Genomic DNA, 20,096 nt, shown 5'->3' with positions numbered 1-20,096 from the left:
TGCCTCCTAGCTAGCTGGACAAGGGCACACTCCATGTTTTTTACCTTTGATCGTTGTACAAAAAGAAAGTCCGATATTGCATAATGTAAGCATAATGAAGAAAAAATTGTCTACACAATTGCTCAGTGCAGCTGTCCACTGAAACACTATCTGTTTAGCATGATGTTTATATAATTTTTACCCTCAGGTCTTAAAAGAAGAAAGTAAGGAGGAAGGGAAGCAGGGAGAAAGAGGAAGGAGAGGGATGTAAGTAGGGAGGGAAAAAGAAAAGAAAGAGGGAGAGAAGGGAGAGGGAAGGAGGGAAAGAGAAAGATGAGGAAGAATGCTATATTATTTTTCCTTCATGAAACATCATGTGATAGGAAAGGCCAGTTACTACTAAAATTAAGCTTTGAACTGAGGTTAAAAAATCATATTGCATCCTTGAATTTCGTATTCACTACATGTGTGCCCTCAAAAGGTCACAAATTTATTGATTTCTTACTTGTAAAATATATGATTTGGAGCTAAATGATATTGAAGAAACATTCCAGCCTTAGAACTGTATGGCTCTTTGATTTTTAATATATCTGTTAAATTTGAAACATGACAAAAAGAATATTTAAAAATATAAGCCACAAAGTTAAGGGTTGGCTATAAAGGAGCTAAATAGTATTTATAAGGAGAAATAAACTTTGAATAAAATGATAATAATTGTGAAGTACAATAAAATGATAATAATTGGACTAGTTCAATCTTTAGTATTTTAATAAGAAATTAAGCAATATATGTTATTAATAAATTATTTAAGTCAGTAATTTAGTTTTAGGGTTTTAACAGCTTGAGTATATTCACAGCCAAGATCTATGGTAGATATGGGGCTGGTATCACACGTTTAAATGCAAAGGAAGGAGGCATCAGGAGAGGTACAAGACAATAAGGAGTGCTGGAGACTGGAGCACTGGAGAAAACGGCCTATTCTAAAACTGGAATGTTCTGCTCAGCTCTGGAAGATCATTGCTATGTGCCAAAGCAGGACTTGTCCTGTCAGACTTGCTACATATTTTTAATAAAAAGGACAGAAATCTGTATTTTATTGTTAAAACTCCTAATGTTTAAGAAAAGGAAGCTGGGGTGCCTGGGTGGCTTAGTCAGTTAAGCGTCCGACTCTTGATTTCAGCTCAGGTCATGATCTCAGGGTCATGGGAATCAAGCCCCTATTTTGGGCTCTTTGCTGAAGGGGGAACCTGCTTGAGATTCTCTCTCTCTCCCTCTGCCCCTCCCCCTGCTTGCACTCTCTCTGTCTCTGTCTGTCTCTCTCAAGAAAGAAAGAAAGGAAAGGAAAGAAAGAAATGGAAGCTAATGGGGCGCTTGGCTGGCTCAGTCAGAAGAGCATGCGACTCGGGGCACCTGGGTGGCTCAGTCGTTAAGCATCTGCCTTCAGCTCAGGTCATGATCCCAGGGTCCTGGGATCGAGCCCCGCTTCGGGCTCCCTGCTCCGCGGGAAGCCTGCTTCTCCCTCTCCCACTCCCCCTGCTTGTGTTCCCTCTCTCGCTGTGTCTCTCTCTGTCAAATAAATAAATAAAAAATTAAAAAAAAAAAAAAAAGAAGAGCATGCGACTCTTGATCTCGCTGTCATGAGTCCAAACCCCACATTGGGTGTATAGATTACTTAAAATAAATAAATAAATAAATAAACTTTAAAAAAGGAATGAAGGGAAAGGGAAGGGGAAGGGAACTAATTTAAGCCACTGTGCGAGCTAAACAAAATGCACCTATGAGCATTTTGCCGCCTTTGATTCTAGGGTCTTTGAAGGTGCCTTCTACTCATTCAACTACCAGGTGAACTACTATCAGTTGTCAAAGTTTAGTGACAGCTTTTTAATGATCTCGTTTAAATATTTAAAGATTGGTTGTCCCTGTGGAATTCCAAATGGCTGAAACATGAAGACAATATAAATGCCATGCAAAGTGAAGGAAGTTTGGAGAGTAGATTTTTTTTTTTTTTTTTGTAGATTTCTCTGCTATTCCCAAGCAGAGTTGCTCCCAAGCAGAATCCAGAAGCTCTGGCACCTAAGCTCCTTAGAACAGAAATGAGCTGCTCCATTAACCTGCTTCTGTCCACTCTAGTGCCCTGACACTAATGGTAATTCATCAAATGAACTCTTAGCCATCTGAGAGAGCTAATTCAGACTCATCCCCAGGGTGGTATTGATGCATTAAGAGGTTATGGCTCTTGGAGTAGTTAATAAAAAAAAAAAAAAATGCAATAGACTTGCTGAATAGTTAACTGAAAATTTCTCATTTATACCATGATGGTTCTGAATTTTGCCAGGTACTTCTTTGTACCACTGTGTCAGTTTCTTGTTTGTTATTTTGTTTTCTCTTAAGGAAGAATAATGTTAGAGAAAGGAAATGTTCATTTGTTACTAGAAACTTCCAATTATAAGATGTACTACACAGGACATCATAAGAGTCCCTTGTTTCCAACTTGCATTTGTCACTTCTCCAAATCACTCACATATCCATATATTTGTTTTTCTATCTAGCTAAGATTTATTCACATAATTGGTTTATTGAGTCCATTTTCTCAAAGATGAGAATTATATTACATTTTTGATTTATGCATGTATTTGCTTTTCTGCGTCTTACTTTTAAATTTTTACAGTTCTTGGAACATAGAGAACATGCACCCCATTTGTGTTGGCTTAGTGGGTTGAAAGAGTGATTTTAATGATGCTACATATTTTTTACTTTGTTCGTAGCTACACACAAATGTGTAAGGTACACCTTTTGAATGGATCCATGTGCAGTGCCAGATGGGGTAACACAAAGTGCTAATATTGATTTTAAAAGAAGGAGCTTTTCTTATGTGTTCCTTTCCAGCAATCAGCTTATCTAAGATAGATGGTATCAATAGGCTGCACTATCACTGTCTTAGGACAGACTTGCAAAAATACCCCACAGTTTTTTATTTTAGTTTTTCTCCCTTGGGTGCTTTGCTCTAACTCTGTCATACAGACCTTACTATAAGGATAACCAATTAGTAGTTAAATGAGTTGAATGAGTCTTTTTATGTACTCTATTCAAATGGCACTAAATTCATTGCCACATGAATAGGACAAATGAATTATCTCTTTATGCCCTTTTAAAACAAGCCCACACAGTACATGATACCGTTCATAACCCTTGCCTTTATTGCTCTTTACTATACCTTGAGAATCATTCTGAAAATGAACTTGTAGAGCTCCTATTTGTATTGCAGTAGAAAAAAGAACTCAGTAGTAGTAAGAATGTATAGTTTTTTGAAGAAATAGAAAGGGAGAAGTAGTTTTGAAAACAATGCTTGATGGAACAACAATGAGAATACTTACTGGCAGTTTACACCTTTAATAATGCAGGACTATCAAACTAACAAAATGTTCCTGTCCTGTATCATTTCTGCATGGCACAGATGTATGTTGTGGACCTACTACATGCCATACATTAAGACTGCCAAGGTAAATTCTCCCTTCCTGTCTTTGAGGTACTCAGACTTGGGGGCTATTTGGGAAACTCGATGCTCATTATTTGACTCTCAGAATGAATGATCCTTGGTCTTTTAACAAAGGACATTCTGATTAATAACATAGTCTTGGGGTTGTAGGGAAAATGTGTCATTCTGGAAAACAAAGACCTTCTGTCTCTTTTCAAACAGGACCATTTGCATAAAAGAGCAGAGCGCTAAGTGAATTACACATCTACAACTCTATGTAAACATTCCTTTCCAGTCATTGCTTCCTGGTCAGCAATCCTGAGCACTTTGAAAGGTCTTTAGTTTGGGTTTTAGGAAAGAACTACAAGGGAGATACAGCCTTCAGTAATTGTTACGTAGTAAATTTGTTACTAATGACATTATGGCATGTAATGGAAGCATCATACCTAATGTTTACTACGACTACTATGTACTACATTTACCTTGTGCCAGGAACTGTGTTTATCTCTTATTTGCATAATACACAATTATTTAATTGACTGGTGGTTTTGCCAAAGTAGCTAAGAGAGTGGCCTGCTGAAGTTTGTGTTCTGGCTCCCATACTTGCTAGTTATGTGATGAACTTGGCCAAATTGCTTAACATTTCTGTGTCTCACTAACCTCATCTGTAAAATTGAGACAGTGGCAATATTTACCTGATAGTTCTTTATGAGATTAAATCAGATGATACCCATTAAGTGCTTGCAACACATCGTAAGCATTCAATAAGTTTGCTATAACATTTTCATATCACTCAATTAATATTTGCTATGATATTTTTACATCACTTCCTGGTCACCAAAGAATTGTCCTTTTTTATTGTTCTCATTCTCTAGATAAGGAACTGGGCTTCACCTTACTTCTTTCATCAAAAATTACTGCATTTCTGAGTTGAAATGCAAATCTGGCTGATCTGATGCAAGCCCAGAAGAATGATGATATGTGGTGGGAAGAGGATAGGCCTGTGCCTGGATGTTTCTAGAATTCCATACAATAATACATTATCCTCACACTCAGTCAAAACCTGTGGGGAGAGGTATGGGAAATGTAATGCCAGAATCTTTTAAGTATTCATAGTGAAGCAGAAGGTTTAATGAGGTGGGATTGTAAGGTTTTTAAAACTTGATGGTTGCTACAAGGTAGGAATGGAATGGAATGGAATGAGAGGTGGTAAATTTGGATAAGCATTCTAGGAGTCTTCTAGAATGGAAGAGATTTCTCCTCAGTATTCAAGGTCCTTGAAACTTCTTGAAACTTGGTCAAAATAATATGCCTTCTAAGAAAAACAAACAATTTCATGCAGAGAAAAAGAAATGAAACCAGTAGGTATCTGAAGTGGGGGTTGGTTCTGGGTCTGTGCAACTTGTCTACTAGGAGCAGATCATATTCTTAGGGGCAGTTGCGAAGAAAAGATCTGTAAGATCTGGTAAGGTTAGTAACCGTGGCCAACTGTGATGTGCATGCAGTATCCTTGGTTAAGTATAAATGCTTAGGGAAAGATTCTTCTTTCTTTCACTTTGAAGAATTATGTAGCTTAGTCAGGGCCTGGTACCAAGAGCTGTGTCGGCAGTAGGAAAGCAGGCTCTCCTCAAGCCTCTGTCCCTTTGAACCTATAGGCGGCTCTCATGGGCACCTTTAACAATGACACCAGTGAATGGCAAATGGAACTCTGTCTTTACCAAGGGCAGCTTTGGAATTTCTACATGGGGAAAGTTGAGTGTCAGCAATCTAATGAGGAGAGGGCTAGTGGCTGATCTCGAAGCTCTATCTACCCAGCAGGAATGCTATTTTTATTTAGATTGTAAATTTCTTTGGGATACTTGGTGGTTAATGGTGGTTGTGGAACTAACCTTCTTCAAGGTACAGGTTGGCATTGCAACTGATTTTTCTTTATTTGTAAAAAACATTAAGCTCTGGCTTTGGTGCCAGCAACCTCAGGACGGAAGCTTGCTTTGTGGTGTAGGAGCTGAAAACGTTTCCTTTCTTTCCTTCTAGGTTCTTTGGCTGGTCTAATAATTAAGTTGAGCTAAGACAGATTAACAGAAGAAAAACAAATTTAATTTCATACATATGGGATCCCCATGGACAAATATGAGACTCACAGACAGTCAGGGAATTGAGGCTTGTATACCATTCTGAGTTGAGAAGGGATTAGGGTTCTGGCTTCAAAGGGGAGGAAGACAATTCACAGGAAGATGAGAGAGCAAATGTTTGGTAAATAGATGTTTGCCCTGCCATGCAGGTAAGTCTTTCTGATATTAAGAGTTTCTCTGATAATAGCTCTCTCTTCCCGGTAGAGACCCTCTATCTAAATTCTTTTAGGCATGTGGAGCCTGGGTGGCTCAGTTGGTTAAGCATCTGCCTTTGGCTCAGGTTATGATCTCAGGGTCCTGGGATCGAGCCCTGCATCGGGCTCCCTGCTCAGCTGAGAGTCTGCTTCTCCTCTCCCTCTGCGCGTCCCCCCAGTTGTGCTCTTTCTCACTCACTCAAATAAATAAATAAAATTAAAAAAATAAATAAATTCTTTTAGGCAGTTAAGGGAGAAGCAAAAAACTCTTCCTGAGGCTGTTAGGTATTCATGGTGTTTAGCTCAAAATAATCCGCATGCCGACATGGTACGTTTTGGGGTGGTATGCCCTCAGCGGCAGCCTGTCTGGTAGGGACCGTGTGGTTTTCCTGCATCAGGGTTAGGATGGGATCCAGTTTTATTTTCATTTAGAACAGGCGAGGTGAGAGCAAATGGGATCGTCTTCAAACACGTGTGAGCCAGATGTGGATTCTTTAACCTTTCAGAGGTGGGCGTGGAGGTGCTCTAAATCAGCAAGGCAACACCTCCAGAGTTTTAATTTAGGTCATGCTAACACACAGTTATTTACTCCTATCATAAGAACAATAGGTATTAAAACAGTAGTTATTAATCAGAGTTGTTCCCTGATTATCTTAGGATCCAGTGGTATAGAATGAATATTTGTGGGCCCCCCCCCACCAAATTCGTATGTTGAAGTTTATCCCCAGTGTGATAGTATTTGGAGGTGGGGATTTTGGGAGGTGATTAAGTTCTAAGAGGGGAGCCCCTATGAATGAGATTAATGTCTTTACAAGAAAGACATCAGAGAGCTCCCTCATCCCTTTGGCCATGGGAGGACCCCAGCAAAAAGACACCTATCCGTGAACCAGGAAGCCAGTTCTCGCCAGACACTTCATCTGCTTGTGCCTTGATCTTGGGCTGCCCAGCCTCCAGAACTGTGAGAAGTAAATTTCTGTTGCTTATAAGCCACCCACTCTATGGTTCTCTGGTATAGCAGCCTTCCGGACTAAGACATGCAGGAGAGGATCTCACCCTTCCCCTACTTGAAATGGTAGGAACTGAGTCTACTGGGAGCTGGCTGATCACAGAGCATGTGAGAGCATCCTCATAGCATTTTTGTCCTCATTCCTTTTCATATTGGCGCATCTGGGTCCTTGCATTCATTCATCTGTTACTTCCAGTATATATCTCATATTTCACAGTGGTAAGGACCCTGTGCTCTATTTATTTTGTGCTCCTTCGCTGTATACAGCATAATTCAAAGAAATGCCTATTGACGAACTGAACAGCTAAGTGATACCATTTTTTTAAGGCAGTTTTACTTGGCAGCAAGATCTCTTTTTGAAATTATGCTGAGAAGGACTATCTTGCTATTATTTCCCTGGTGATCTCTGGGCACCGAATATAATGAGAATTTGTTTCCTTGCCCTGGTAGCAACTTCCTTTGCATACGATCTGAATTATCACTGGGAGGTGATTTAGGCCTTAGGGTGGGTTGGGATTATTCATTTTCCTCTATTTTATGTTCATATTTTAGTTCCTACTTATTTCTCCTTAATATTGCATTGCACTTCTTAAGAAATTTTTTAGTATTGAGATGTTTCCAGTGGCTCATGTTACCTGAAAATTATGAGAATTTTTTTGTTATTACTTTGTAAGAAGAAAATTAAAACTAAAAGCATGATCTGTAAAATCTTTTCTGTTGATGGTCAATTCTGAAATGATACGTCTTTCCTATGAAAAACCTTGCTTTAGTTTTATATCACAGCTGGTAGCTGGTAGCTTATTCAATTCATATTTGTTGTCTTATAACATTGTGTGTTTACTCCTGCTTTGAATGTGTTTTGCCCCAACATATGTTCTGTAGATAAACAGTCTTTTGCATGAAGAAGGCAGTAGGTTTCTCAAGCTTCTATATTATATTAATATCAAACAGTGAGGAAAATAATTCGGAATAATAAAGTATAAGATTTTATAGAAGATCTAGTGGTGACATGGAAAATATATTAAGAAATGATGACTGGGGCACCTGGGTGGCTCAGTTAGTTAAGCGTCTGCCTTCGGCTCAGGTCATGATCCCGGGGTCCTGGGATCGAGCCCCGCATCAGGTTTCCTGCTCAGCGGGGAGCCTGCTTCTCTCTCTCCCTCTGCCTGCCACTCCCCCTGTTTGTGTGCGCGCGCTCTCTCTCTCTCTCTGTCAAATAAATAAATACAACCAACCAATCAATCAGTAAGATAGAAGGATGTTGAGTGGGATTTCGTATTTTTGTTGTTGTTGTGGATCCCAAATTGATAATTAGAGTTCACAGCTGAAAACACAGATTAGCCCAGTTAATCTTTAGTAAGAGAGAATTAAAATCTTAGTAAAGAGAGCAATAAAATCTCAGGGCTAGAATCTTCCTCGGAGGCGTCCTGAGAGCCGAAAGAAGCCGGAGTTCCTCAACATTACCAGCTGCCCTACTAGTGTAAGGAGAGATTTGGAGGCAGGAAGACGAGAGTGGCTCTCCGAAATTGTTGGTGCAAATCGTGCATTGTTTGTGCTAAGAGGGCCTCCCTCTGTAGCACTCTTCCTTAATGCGAAGCCACGTGAAGGGGTCTGATATAATCCTTTGAACAGATTGATGTGCCTGAGAGATGGGAACCTGGCAACGTGTCCCCTGTTGGGTTACCTGAATCACTGTGGACTTCCTGGTCTGTGCCTGGGCCGATGTGGGCAGGGCAGGAGACACTTCGGGGGAGGTCATAGGATGGGCCAGTCGAGCAGCTCGTACTTTTACCTTTGGGTCCAGCAGGGGTGCATGGATGTCTTGTAGATCAAATAGAGCCGGTAGAAAGTGGCTGGGTGTGAGCTGTCTTGCGGGTACCTCACCTAAGGGGGTTGCTAAGAGGACTTTGACACCAGCTGCGGGACGCTCTGGGATCATTCTGGCATCGGGAGTGAGGGGTAGAGATGGGTGGGGGGTGGAGGTGTAAGTGCCTGGGGCTGGTGCAGGGGCTGACCCAACAGACAGGCTAGAAGTGACAGTTATAATTCCAAGATGCTACAGAAAGAGGAAGAATAAAATAGGAGACTGCATGCCTCTCCTCATTTAATAAATTCCATCCAGCCTTAGTTCTGGCCAGAAATGAGGAAGGAAGGAGCATTTTGAATCAGCCTGAACTTTAGTGATAGGAAGTGACATGAGGGTTATGGAATGACAAGATATCATAGAGTGATGGGAAAGGCAAATTTGGCAAAATAGTGTTGAAAGCCACGTTTGAGGAAAAAAGTGGAATCATTTCAGGCTAATGCTCTACCAGAGGTGAGGATCCTTGATCAACCAATTTCAGCTGTATTGGAGAACTCCGTGAAGCCTCCTATTTTATTTTCCCTGAACGTCGACCCTCGTGCCCACTGATTATTTCTAGCCAGTCCTAGGCAGAGAGGTTGTCAGGGACATTACAGAAACCTGCTTGATACATTTACCACACGGGGAAATTCTCATGAGATGAAATGAAGGGAATTTGTGAGGGTGGAGAAAAACTGTCAAAAATTTTAAATTTTGAATGGACGTTGGCATCAACTGAAGCCGGGGATGCAGAGCTGCAAAAGCTGATATATTCATGCTAAGCTGTGGAAATCAGGAAATGTGCGATATGGTTATCTGACAAATAAATTCAGAGGAGCAGCGGAGAGAGGAAAGGGAAATCAAAGTGAACATTGATGAATGTGGGGAGGAGTATTGTGTGTCGAGCATGCATCCTGGTTCTTCCTTTTAATACACATGCTGTGTTTGAAGCCGTCTTATGAAAAGTCATCTTTCATGTTAAGTGGAGATCATGTTTTTGTGACATTTCTATTTGGTAATCATATCTCTAGCTATTAAAAATAACATTGTGATAAAACACTGTTTTGATATGTGCTGACTGAAGTCATATGGTAGACGTTTTCTGCAATATAGCAGGATTTCAACAGAATTGGGTAAATGAAATTTTCATACTCCTAAAAGCATGCGTATAAATAATTTTACCAATACGAATACAGGGAGTTCTTATATCCATCAATTATTTTTAAATTTTCATTGTTTTTATGCTTTATCATAATATTTCTACTGTTATTTAAAACATGTTTCACATATACAAGCACATGTAAGCAATGCCAAATATATTGGGGGAATTACTTATCCTTTTGAAAGTCTCACGAGTATGTCTACATTTCTGTTATAGTTGTTGCTGTAATTCTTATTACCTTGTTCTTTGCAGACTTTGCACAGACTCTTTTGTACTCTTCCAAGTCTTAGGGGTACTGACAGACATATTTCCAATTCATAATTTTGTTTGTTTTTATTCTTATCAACACACTGTTCTTTGTCATTTCTGAATGGACTTTCTATGATCTTCCAAGTCTTAGGTTTAGTAATGTGTGTATTTCTAATTCATAGATTTCAAGCCTTCTTTCATAATCCTTTTCCTCTTTCCTCTCAGAAACATCTCAAGAGCACAGGCTTCTTTTGTTACAAGGCACTATTTTTTTGGTTCTGTGGAAATATGGAAGATGAATTGGACATAGATTCTTCCCTCATGTAGCTTATGTAGTAAGTTAGTACATTAGCCATGACACTTTCAATGTCAAGTAGCCCTAAGCAAAAGAGAATTTTAGGTCTCATAACTAGAAGACTACGGAGTTGTTTACATTGTGGAAACAAATTACAAGATCAGGTAAGAGTTTATAGTGAAATAGTTCAAAGCAGCAATCAGCACATTTTGTGGCATAAGTTCCAAAGATGTCTGACTGCTGGACTCCTACTCCCAACTTGATCCGTCCTATCATTTGTTCAGTCATTCTCGCACCTATTACTTTTTGAACTCCAGTAATTGCCAGGCGTTGGATGCTGGGGATATAGAGATGAGTAAGACAAAGTTCTGTCTTTAGAGGAGTTATAGTCTTAATATTGGGAGGTAACAAACAGCCAAGCGAATAAAGAGGTGATAAAGTGTCAGGTGATGATACTTCCTATTAAAAGTGAGGACATGGGGCCACTGTTAGACGGGCTAGCCAAGGAAAGCCTCACTGAAGTGGTGACATTGGACCAGAGATTTGACTGAAGGGTAGCTCTGTGAATATCTGGGAAGGAGCCACTCAAGTGAAGGCAGCAGCAGGTGCAAAGACTGCAGGAAAGCAGGAACTTAGCAAATATTCTAGCGACAGTGAGGAGTTCATAGTTTGTTTTCTGTTAGTTTTTGTATTTGTTTTTTTTACTGGATATAAAATAGCTAGAATTTGCTCAGTGGATTTTTCGTGGCCAAACAAAAAAAAAAAAAAATTTTTGTGCCCCTCCTGTGACCATATTACTATATTACTGTACCCTCTGAAAGTGGTTACTTTGCACCACCCTGACCAATGGAGAGTTTCTTGTCTAGGAACCTGAATCAATGTGTTTTAGTTTAGCTGTCTTTTACATAGGTATTTAAGCTCTTTAATTCCTTAGAGATAATTATCATTCCCAAACTTAATTATTTCCCCCTTAGCCTCTGTTATCTCCTTTTTAAAAAAATATTTTATTTATTTATTTATTTGAGAGGGGATGGGAGGGAGAGGAAGAGGGAAAGAATCCCAAGCAGATTCCGTGCTGAGCGAGGAGCCGCAGAGCTCCTTCTCACAACCCTGAGGTTATGACCTGACCCGAAACCAAGAGTTGGACACTTAATGGACTGAGCCACCCGGATGCCCCTGTTATCTCCTTTAATGTTACTCAGGAGCTGGGTTCTCTAGACCTTTATTGTTTTACCATTAAGTCTCATCAGTATTGGCTTGGAGCTAAATTCAGCATATTCACATTCTTCCCTGTCTATTCCTTCTCCTATTGCTTCTGTGGATAGAAAAGAAAAAAAAAAAAAAAACCACATATGTTATGAAATTATCATATCCATAAGTTTGAGGTCAAGTTTGTTTTCTCTTGTAATAATTCCTTTAAAAATTTAGCCATATTAATATGGATGATTTTTCTTGTTAAATTATAATCTGCCTGCCTCTATTTAAACTAGAGGTGACAGGTGGAGAGATGGTCACATGCATGGATGTGTCTCCTAACTACTCTTTTCTACTCTTGCCCATATGGTAGTTCTACATACTGTACCCAGAGATTCTTTTTGCAATACAAATTTGACCATAGCACCTTTCTGCTTAAAATTACTTTCCTTTTCTTTTTGGGTAAGACAAGCTCTTTACATGGTTTACAAAGTGTCAATAATATGGACCAGGCTCAACTTTGACTAATTTTCCCCTCTCTTTAACCAGTTCCCATACACTGACCTTTTTTCCCTCACATTCTCCAGGCCCTCCTTACCACAGAGCCTTTGCACGTGATCATCTATCTGTTCACTACACTTTCTTCCCTCTTTGCTGAACCAACTCCTGCACATTCTTTATTTCATGTCAATGGTAACTTCACTAGAGTCATCTTTCCTAGGTAGATCAGTCTTCTCCCTCTAAAATTACACCCCTTGCCTCTGCTTCTTAGCATTGTTAATATTTTCAGTTTTAACTTTATTTCCATGAACATTTAGTTAGTGTCTATTTATCCCATATGAATGTAAGTTTCATGGGAAGTGGAACAATATCTATATTTGGTTATCATTTTGTCCCATGGCTTAGCCCAGGGCTTGGCACGTGGTAGGTACTTAATAAAAGTAATAAAAGAAACAAAAATAAGTGAGTAAAAATGAATGTATAAATGAATGTCCACACCAGATCTACTCAAAACTTTATTCAATGATGGAAATGTCCTGTATCTGCATTGTCCAGTATGTGCATCTCTAGCCGTATGTGGCTATTGAGTACTTTCCATGTGATTAGTGTGACTGAGAAAATAAATTTTTAATTATCTTTCATTTTAACTAATTTAAATTTAAATAACTATATGTGGCTAGAGGCTACCATATCGTAAAGGGCAAATCTAGAAAGAGTATGATATCACATGCAATTTCTAATCCCTGTAAAACATTGTGCATTCACACACACACACACACACATTTAATATTCAAACATATTACTATTTCAATATAAATATGTTTGCCTAAGATAAACCATCCTCAAATTAGAGCATTCAAAACTATTAAGCCAACTAAGGCTGTCTTTAGTTAAACAGAATAAATATGCCCACTATTCAGATAATTTAAATGAAAAAAGATTTGACTTTCAAGTTAATCTACCTACAGTCTTCTAACCCAAGATACTGCCCTGGAATTTCCTGGTATATTGTTTGGTATAATTTTTTACTCTAGTGTGAGGTGGGTTGACATTTATGTTACCAATAGTTCCCTTTCATTGTAAGCAGCACATTGTTTGGTTTCTCCTAACATGATTTTCAAAATTTTAATAGGCTAATTTTGACCATTTTCAGGAACATTTAAGACATCTGCAATTGGAATATTGCTTCCCACAGTTTGTGAAGTACAAGGTATATTCTGCCTTAATCAATGCACAATTTTTTCTTTGTTTCTTTTATTTGTATGAGGATTTACCCAATTGATAATGTGCAAGAAATATTATTAATGCTATATTGAATTCTTATGCTTTCCATATATGAACCACTGTGATCTTTGCAGTGTCTTCATTTATCATTCTGGTGGACCATTTCGTTTATCCTTAGCATTTTTATGAAATAAGAAGTCATATCTTCCTTTTCTAATTAAGCAATGTAGACAGTGAGTTCTGTTAGCATGGACTCTAGTCTAGTTTTGTTCACCGCTGTATCTTCAGGGCCTAGTGCCACTAGGCATATAATAGGTGCTTAATTCTTACAACAACCTGTGGGTTGGAATTATTCTACCCACTTACTAATGATGAAACTGCCCCTTAGATTGGAGAGTGTGGGAATCAATGACTGCCCCAGTCTACATAGCCATTGAGTGGTAGGGCTGGGCCAAGCTCTTACTCATTGTGTGACTCATCATCTAGTTTCATACCAACATCTTATGGATATATTTTTCTATATCAAAATGATTTGTTACTTAAACTTTCTATTTATTGGTCAGATTTCCATTGTCAGGTTGAAAAAATAAATCTGTAATCTATAGGACAGAAGCAAATAATCGATTTATTTTCCAGTTACATTATATAGATGCTTTTAACTTCGATATTATTTCTATTGATGTGTATTGATGGCAGCAGTGGTTTATGAAAAAATCTTATCTCTGTGAAAAAAACGTATTTTATAAATTGTTTTAGTCGCTATGCAGAATGACAAAATTTTGCCCATCATAGTGAAATATTTAGTACTTTACTACAGAGAGAGTTAGCAGATGGTTTCTATGATGTCACAGACAGGGAACAGTGGACACTTAAGGACCAGGTGTTTGCCTTTTTCCAGTAGTCTAACTTTTTTATGTATTCATAAAAATATTGAATGAAAATTTGATAAACTTACTATTGTTCTGCAATGAAGAACCTTTATTTGTTTTAATTGAAAAAAAGGCCATTACTATTATTCGAAAGCATAGTTCTTAGTCTGAAAAGAACGCTAGTGTAAAGATAAACTTATGTAAAAGGAAGGGTGTATAAAATATAAACACTGTGAGCAATTGTAAAAATACTATTAATTGAATGTATATATTGTATGCCAGGCAATTTTCTAAGTATTTTATATGTTAACTCATTTAATCCTTAAAACACTGTTATTCCTTTCTAGTAGATTTTTTTTTTTTAATGAGAATTTAAAAGTTTAAGAAAGTCATTCATGTTCTAAAAACTAGTAATCAGAAGAGTTGGGGCTAAAGACTTACTGGACTCCAAAGTCTAAATCACTGATTTATACCATTCTTTTAAAAATTATTTAAAATAATCACATATTCATTGACATGATTACTTTTATCATATCTTTTCCCCACCAGTCTAAAGTGTTGTGAAAGTAAAGATTATGTATGTTTAATTCACTACTCTTTTCAACATATGTAATATAAATGATGTGTATACTTCATAGATGCTCAAGAAAATATGTTGAATGAAACATCTTGAGTTCTGAAGGCTGACGTCATCAAAATATTAACATTGTTACAGCCTTTCTTCAGAGACTTTCTGGGAGGTTGGGGTTGGGGAAGGGTGGAGTTTAGCTTGCTTAGAAGACAGTTGGGTTTTATACAGTTGGCAGTGTAGTTAAAACTAATGGAATCCAGTGACTCCATTTTCTTTGACCATAAGTTTTAAATAAGAGGTGATAGCAAGAAGAATGGGATCCCAAGGGAAACCTCATGCCTGGAAGGGTTGTTGTACAATGATCTGGAAAGGACTTCCACAGCATCATGGAGGTTAAAGATGATGGACTCTGGTCCAATTCCAGAGTATCCCACTTATCAGCTATAAACTTGTTAACTTTATCTTCTCTGTACTGGCATTATCTCATCTGAAAGTTGGAGATTTATTAATAGTACGTATCTTATGGGGTTGTTATTATTAAGATTAAATGAATTACTTGTAAAGTTCCTAGAACAGTGCTTGGCACATAGTATTTGTTATATAGTGTTTGTTACATATATAGTCATTTTAGGAAATCACTTACTATATATGCTAACTGCTTACTAATCTTAAAGAATGTATTGAACATCTGCTTGGAAATTGAAGGGTATTATTTGGTGATTAAGGTATTCACAGCCCTAGAATTAAATGATAATGTCCACATGCTGGGGTCATAAAGGAATTCTCGAGAAAATTTATATTGAAAAAAAGCAAAATAAAGAACCAGGAGTTAGCCTCTAGTGCCCAGATTGTGAAACCAGAGTTAATGGTCTGTATTTGTATACACACATAACATTAATACACTTAATTTGTCTGTTGGCAGAAGAACATAGCTTTGAATCCCATGTAGTTTCTGGTTCCCTACCACATGTATAGTCACATGTTCCTTTTATCCTTTTCAGGACTAACAATTGCTTGCATTTCAAGCTGTAATCACTGTACTTGTGATTTCTCTTACCTTATACCATGAAAATTATGCAAAAAAGTGGCATTCATAACTTGCATGTTGTTTTTATATTAGGAATTCAAAGAAAATAAATACCTTGTTTATGTGATTTTATTTCTAAATGCTAAATTTGCCTATTCTTCCTTTTTCCCTATTTACTCATTTCCTTATATTATCTTTGACGTGACATTTGGAATTGATATAGAAAAGGCAATTAACTCAGAAGTCGGTAAAGTAAGCCTGTGACACATTTATTTATTACATGATGCAAATGTTTTGCTTTGCTCTTTTAACATCTATCTTTTCTATAACAAAGGGTTTTACAGTTACTGTTTCCAGATTTTACATTTTTGCATGTAACATAATTATAAGATTTGGTTACAGTGTGGGCATTAGTGTTTTATTTTGCATGGTACAGCCACTTTGTGTGTGTGTGTGTGTGTGTGTGTGTGCGCGTGTGCACACGTGTGCTGCAAAAAAGCATGGTTGCTCCAGTACTTCCTCAGCTCATGACTGAAACCCTTGTTCTAATTCAGGGAAGAAATAAAGAGCTCTTCAAAATTATAATAATGGATACTTTATTCATCTTCTCTGTGGAAATTAGTCCAGGAAGCAAATTAAAGTGACAAGAGTATCCAAAACAGAATTATTTTTGCTTAACTGCTACGTATTTGAGCCCCACCTTCTGTAATTTTAACTTTCTCCACATTTTCTCGGGGGATGGTTTTTCTTATGGCCCTTAAGAGATCCCACTGAAATCACTTACGAGATGTCTCAGTTCCTCCCACAATCCCCACTGTGCTAAGTGGCAACTACTCTGGAAGCTGTCATGTTTGGAAAATACCATGATACCACGAGTTAATTTCATACCTGTCATGAGATCTTTGCATGAGATCCCAGGGGGCCTTTCAGTGTGTCACAGTACTGCAAGCCATTCGTTAGTTCCTTTCAAAGCAATGACCCATGGCCAAGAGATCTTGTCGCAACACATGGCGACACCTGTCACCAGGTTTTGTGATTGGCATAAAATTAACCTGTTTTCCTCTTTGATTTGCTGCTTTTTTATAATATCCATAAAAAGGATGAGAAGAAATTGTATTTGGAAGCAATTTATTGTCACTTTCAAGAAGCATAATGGTAGATTTGGGGTACCGGAGTTAATGAATAGACACACCATTTCCTTGCAGAGGTACACACACAGTTATTCAATCAAGGTAATATTCTATGAAGTTCTAAATGGCAGTCTGCAAATTTCAGACAGGAAACTGTTTCAGTATTTGAACTTCATCAAGGATTGGAACAAAGCAAGAAATGATGTTATTTTGAATCTTGTTGTGGAAGAAAAATCCAGGAAGCTTGGGTTTCAGATATGGGCTTGCCCTTGGTTTTCAAAGGTTTCAAGCAACTTGAGATTCCTCTGATTTCTCTCTATATGTCTCATGCCCAGATATTACTATTATTATGGAGGCATGCATAAAAATGGACCTATAGAATAACAATATTTAGAATTATGACAGATACCCGAAAAAATAGTTTAATGGTGTTTAGCCTTTAGATTCTTAACAATTTGTCAGTTACTTTTAAGAATAAGACAGAAGAAAATAGGCAACCACTTATCTGTGCCTTTCCACCTCAATGAAACAGTAAAACCCTTTTGGTCAAATTATTTTTCTATGGAGAAAGTATCTGGTTCTGTGCATTACCGTATTTTTTGATCTTATACATCTTTAACTTCTTAAAATGTATAGCTGTTGTCTTTCCCTCTTCTTAAGTTAAGTGTTTCTTAGATTCTGGGAGTTTTAATATCCAAATACAATAAAGAACAACGATGGATTGTAGTCATTTTCTTTTTTTCCTTTGTTTCTCTCTACCAATTCTCAGGACTAAATGGCATTGTTCTCCAATCTGGACTGGTTGCTCTGTATTCTGGAGTAATCCATTTTTCCTGGCATTTCTTAAATGGTCTTTATTATTCAGTGAATTCCCTTTGAAAGTATAAATATTAGTCCTCGTTTTATGGCCTTAGACATTAATGGCTGCTCTTCTCAAAGGATGGTAGACTTGGGATGATTGAAAGTGCAGAGCAAAGAGCTCAACTAAAACAATGGAATCAGGGGAAGATGGTACCAGAGACAAAAACAGAAGAGGACAGCAATTGTGAAATAATCTGAAGCAGGGATTGGGGATTTAAAGCCTGCTTAGACTTGATTAATAGATGCTGTAAAAATGAAATGCTGAGCCAAGGGGAAAAAATGCATTTGAAAAGTCCCTTGAAAATGTGTTAATGCCTTTACTTGGCAAGCATTTTTTTTCATACTGAGTGCAAAACCATTGCATGAAAATATAGATTTTTTCCCCACATTGTCCAGTGGTTTTTTTTTGTTGTTGTTGTTGTTAAGTGCTGATTATGGTTATGTTGGGATAAAATCAGGTTTCTACTAGAGAAAAAGAAAACAAAAAAGAAAAAAATACATACTGATACCGTATTGGTCTTAAGGCCTATCTTTGCTAAGTCAGGATCAAGATAAAATGTAAAAATAAAACACATGTTTAAAAATGTTATTGGTAAACTAAAGGTATTTATTTTAAAGCCAGAAACAGCGATGGCAGTTTGTACCTAAAAGAGTGGGAGATTTTGCAGGGGATGTTCAAGAGACTGCGGTGTTGGCATGGCTTGTATCTAAACCATTTTCCAACAAAATACGTCAAGAAAATTGAAAAGCATTCTTCTTAAAAAAAGAAAACAATTTGTGGCAAATCATCTTATTATTAAGAGCAAACTGAGGACCTGCGAAATTAATTTTAGGTAAGCATTAAAATGTTGAAACATTTTTATTACTGTTAAAGCTGATTCATAACTGCTTCTGGTATTTTGACTACATGTGAGCAGATTCTGACAAAGACACCTGAATCCGTTTAAAGGCAAGCATTTAAGAATGAGCACTAGGGTAAAGACTCAGGAGTTTCCACTACTATAAACCATCACCTTGACTACAATCAAGTAAATCACTTTTTTTATATGAGGAGAGAGTGAAGGGTAAAGAGATGAACTAGAACTTCTGTTTGTTGGTTGGATGTTTAGTTCAATAAATAAGTTTAATGAATACTCTTGTACTTATGAGTACTAGAATGGAAACCTTTCCTCCCAGGTTTTAAGAGTTAGCTGTTAGCAAGTGCCCTTGTCAACACACACACACACACACACACACACACACACAAATATAATTGGCTAGATAACTTGCCAATTAACAATATCACAATCTCTAACCCAGTTGTTCTCAGCTGGGTTGCTTTTGTGCCCTGCCCCCCTGAACACCTGACAATGTATAGAGATATTTTTGATTGTCATGACTTGGGAGATGGGGTACCACTGGCCTTTCCTGGATAGAGGTCAGTGCTCCCCACAAAAATCCTACAAGGCACAGGAGATCCTCTCACAACAAAAATTTATTCAGTCTAAAATTTGAATAATGTTCATGGCGAGAAACTCTGCAACCCTTTTAACTAACTTAATCTCCCTAGTTTCTCAGTGTTTCAGAATTATTCCTTTTTTCACTTATATACCCCAAGAAATTGCCTAGGAACTTGGGAAGGTACATGAATCAAGAGTGCAGTACAAAGGGACTCCTATATAAGTATTCAGTCTTATGCTAGCTTGTAGTTCCTTGCTTTCCTTCAGGACAATGCTTTGCCATTAGCATTTAATGTCAGTCGCCCACTTATGACCACCACCTCTTGTAAATTATGAGACTGGTACAGTTGTGATCAGGCTGGTTCTCCTGGACTACCATGGTCCGAAAACCCTCCCTTTTTTATTGTCCACCTCAAGTCTTGCTCATGCTGTTAGGTGTCTCTGAGTCTTGGCAACATCATCTATTCAACTCATCACTGGAGTCCTGTGATGGTTAATTTTATGTGTCAACTGGTGTGGGCCACGGTGTCCAGATATTTTGTCAAGCATTATTCTATGTGTTTCTGTGAAGGTATTTTTTGGATGAGATTAACTTTTAGATTACTGGACTTTGAGTAAAGCAGATCTCCTTCCATGATATGGGTGGGTCCCATCCAATCAGTTGAGGCCCTAAGAGAATAGTCTAACCTTCCCAGAAGAAGAAGAAATATTCCAAGCAGACGGCCTTTGGAATCAAATTGTCATTCTTCACTGATTCTCCAGGCTGCTAGTCTACCCTGCAGATTTTGGATTTAACAAGTCTCCACAATTGTGTGGGATGATCCCTTAAAAGAAACAAGAAACCACTTTCTCTCTCTTTCTTTCTCTCATTCTCTCTGAGTGTGTGTGTGTGTGTGTGTGTGTTTATATACAGATAGATATAGATACACACACACACACACACAC

General features: G+C 37.8%; 1 protein-coding gene across 10 annotated transcripts in view; it reads left to right on the top strand.

Moving 5' to 3' along the window:
• The window catches only part of CHL1 (cell adhesion molecule L1 like), a 207,272-nt gene that overhangs the window by 62,843 nt on the left and 124,333 nt on the right, over nucleotides 1–20,096 (top strand). The window contains exon 1 of one of the 10 annotated variants that reach the window (XM_078075946.1): nucleotides 18,331–18,545. The exons of the other annotated variants lie outside the window; for them this stretch is intronic. The gene's annotated coding sequence lies outside the window, so the exon portion shown is untranslated. Of the gene's footprint in view, nucleotides 1–18,330; nucleotides 18,546–20,096 lie in introns of those variants that run through there. 10 annotated transcript variants of the gene reach the window in all.

Source organism: Halichoerus grypus, chromosome 1 (assembly GCF_964656455.1).
Source record: "Halichoerus grypus chromosome 1, mHalGry1.hap1.1, whole genome shotgun sequence".
In the NCBI taxonomy this organism is placed as follows: Eukaryota; Metazoa; Chordata; class Mammalia; order Carnivora; family Phocidae; genus Halichoerus; species Halichoerus grypus.
This window is presented reverse-complemented; position numbering and strand designations above follow the sequence as displayed.